General features: G+C 30.1%; 1 long non-coding RNA gene across 1 annotated transcript; it reads right to left on the reverse strand.

Moving 5' to 3' along the window:
• Positions 1 to 229: 229 nt before the first annotated feature.
• On the reverse strand, positions 230 to 3,609 carry LOC134279978 (uncharacterized). Its single transcript, XR_009994804.1, has 4 exons — positions 3,302 to 3,609; positions 2,902 to 3,006; positions 2,422 to 2,582; positions 230 to 1,175 (listed from the first exon to the last, which is right to left on the reverse strand). It is a non-coding gene; the product is annotated as an uncharacterized LOC134279978 (long non-coding RNA).

Consider the following 3,609-nt stretch of genomic DNA (forward strand, 5'->3'; position numbering starts at 1 on the left):
AGTTGCTAAGCAACGCAGAATTCTTTAATTTTTGGGCAGAAATTTTCATTTTTTACTCAATCTAGATACATTTATGCATCCAAGCACATATTTAAGTTAGATGTGAGGTCATAAAATTACAAAGGACATACAGTAGATAAATTGTATTAAAGTTTGACCTCATTAGATCTATTTTTAGGAGGTCAAAGGTCAAATAAGTGCAACAATTTCATCAATTTTTTTCAACACTTTTCAATATTCTTGCCATAATTTTACACAATGGATGCTGAAATGGAAAATTCTGAATATACTCTCAAAAAGGGATCAGAACTGCAATATCCATGCATCATTTTAGTTCAAATATCTGTTTAATGACCTTTAAGTGGGTGCTAAGCAACAACATTTTAAAGGTTTTGGCTATATACATGTTTGTTATTTCACATTCTGGACACATTCTAGACACTTTTTGTATATTTCATGATATTGTTTGTAAGATATATATGGGCCATAAAGATGAAAGAACATTTTTGTATTAAAAAAATTGACCTTGACACTCTTGTTCTTCAGGGGGTCAAGGTCATATCAGTATAGAATTCTGCTTTAAACTGTAAGTAAATATCAATTTTGAAATGCTTCATATATGGATAAATCATCTAATAGTTGACGTCATAAAAATGGCGAACGACAAAATTTGCAACCAAAGAATTCTGGTCTGCTTCTTACAAACCCCTAGCAAAACATGTATACAATCTTTTTGTTAAACAAGAAATCCATTCTCTTGATGCCATTAAAAATAATCTTTATTTTCATGGATTTAATCTAACAAGAAAAAAAAAACTAAATGATTTCATTACAAGATTTTTCTGGTATAACTGAGCTTAAGGGGTACAATAAAGACTTGACATGTTATCTTGGAGGGAAATAATAACAATAAATAGCATTGGCAATATTTAGCCCAAAACTGTTTAGTCAATATGTTGAAAATTTGATGCTTATATCCAAATATACAAATCCAGATATATTGCAAGATGAATTCCAAATCAGACTGAGATCTTCAACAAAATGTTGAAGAGCACTTTTACTTTGTGTCCACCATTCTCTTATCAACTGTTACTTCTCTGTAAGACTGGAGGAAATTCTTTGACTTGTCCAAGACATTATAATTTGCTTTCAAGTTCAAGTGATCAGCTTCTATCCTGTAAAAGATTTAAAAATTTTGAAACAGATACATGCCATTGTGTATATGAATTTACATTTATAAATAAAATTAAGAATGCTAAAATTACTACATTTATTTGATTTTCCTTTTAAAATTAAGATTGCATCTATTGTGTGATTCAAGTAGTTAAATGATATTGTTAAGTCAATGTATCAGGACTGATAATTCAACAACCTTGTAGTAAACCATTATGGTAAAATTACTGAACTAAAACAAATAGCTAGCATATATAGCAATCTGACTAAAGCCAGACCTCTGTTTACGCTATCGCAATATGTAAAAAAAAAATCTGGCAGTGGATGGAAGATCTAATTTTAATTAGATTGCTATGAAAGCCATGAAGGGACACAGCAATTTTTCAAAAAAGTAGAAAATGAAATCTCAAATTAGACAATCCAATTTCACGGATACTAAATCATTCCCTTGATTTATAATTTGAGATCTCAAATTACACAATCCGATCTTACAGATTACTAATTCGCCCCCTTGATTCATAATTTGAGATCTTGAATTACATACTGGCAATTCATTTTCACAGATTAATAATTCGACTTCTCGATTTGTTACAACGTCAGTCCTATGATTTTGGCAATCTGTGCTCTTGAATTTTATTACATATATGTACAGATACATCCAACTATTTAAATCAATTAGTGCGTTCACTTCTTTTTATTTTGTTTCAGCAACCGGTCATTTCCAACCTCTTTCATAACTAATTCAACGTATATTTATTTTAGAAATATTATGATTACACAGGACCCATATTCACTTTACTATATCGGACTTTCAATTATTTTAATATACACGTAACCAAAAACCTCTAAGATTTTTTGTTGTACAAATATCAGTACTAGCATATGGATTTGAAAATGTTCATGATTTTTTCTCATTTTGGTAATATGGTAATATGTAATAATAGGTTGGATGTAAAATACTACAATATTCTATTCTTTAAACATGTACAGATAAATAATTTTAATGAAATCATGGGAAGGGTTTACATTCCGAGGGAACGTGTCAATTAAACTAAGAGAATGAATTATACAATCTGAGATAATGGATTGTGTAATTTGAGGGAAGATAATCTGTGAGAATATGAATTGGCAATTTGTTATAACAGATTGTCAATCTGAGAGAATGGATTGTTTAAATAGAGAACTCGGTTTACTTTTATAATTTTTTAAAAATTCTATGTCCCTTCATGGCTTTCATAGATTGCATACCTGCATGGCTGCCAGGGTTGTAAAAAGAAGGGAGACAATAGACTGCAATGTTACTTCAGGGCAAAATTCCTGGGGCAAGGCTGTTCGTGAGCATGGGAGTGTTGATAAACCATCCAGAGAGTTTGACCACCCATATATATGATGTACGAATTGGAAAGTGTCTGAAAAAATGAGAAAATGGAAATTCTAACCACAAACTTTATGCAGATTGGAAATACAACAGCAGTCTATAAAAACAGCTTGTTTCATATCTCGGCATTCATTCAAATAGATAATATTATGTGTTTAAATAATGTGTTTGTATGAATAATCAAGCATCATAAGTATTATGTGTTTCAAACACTTATTTTTCAAAATATAAATCAAATGTTTAAAAACTCATATGAATGATTTATCATGAGAATGACACAAATGAAATTTGACTTTATTTTTTGAAATTTTAGAAATACAGAAATATTCAACAACAAAACAAAAATTTACCTGTTCATTGGTGTCCTTACATATTAATTGGCATTCGTAGATCATGGTGGGCTTAGCAAGTGGGTATTCACAGATGAAAGTATTGTTGCATATGTTGCCAGCACCCTAAAATTTCAAAGTGAAAGTGGTACATGTATATGTACACACTGGTATACACATATTGAAAACAACTATCTATTTAATATAATGGCAACTTTGATTTTACTTTGAACTTATGAGTGTTTGTCAAAAGCATCAAAGTTCAAAAGCAACACAAAATTGGCTGATCGAACAATACGAAATACGCACACTGAAATATGAAGATCTAGTACATGTACATGTCTACATTTAGTTTTCTTTTGAACGTGAACTAATTGCGTTTTAAACTTAAACTATTCAGTCAATATACACGTATTCTCACCTGCTAATACCAAAGGATGTCCGTATTATTTGATTCATTGATGTGATGATCTTCGTCGTGAAATAATCATGAAAATTGACGTTCAGATTTCGGATCACCGTCATGTTGTTTGTTTACTCCTACCATAGCGGAAACACGTGGTTATTTCAATTCGTATCAACTCATACAGTGATGAGTCGTATTTATTTATAAATGCGAATTCTTGTTTTGTTAAATTTCGTGCTAATATAGATCTAATTAATTTGCAAATTAAGTATACAATATAACAAGATACAACTATATTAAAATCTGATTTTTTTTTTAGTAAA

Source organism: Saccostrea cucullata, unplaced genomic scaffold, assembly GCF_032062105.1.
Source record: "Saccostrea cucullata isolate Sc308-1 unplaced genomic scaffold, CSIRO_AGI_Scuc_v1 ctg5980, whole genome shotgun sequence".
Taxonomy (NCBI): Eukaryota; Metazoa; Mollusca; class Bivalvia; order Ostreida; family Ostreidae; genus Saccostrea; species Saccostrea cuccullata.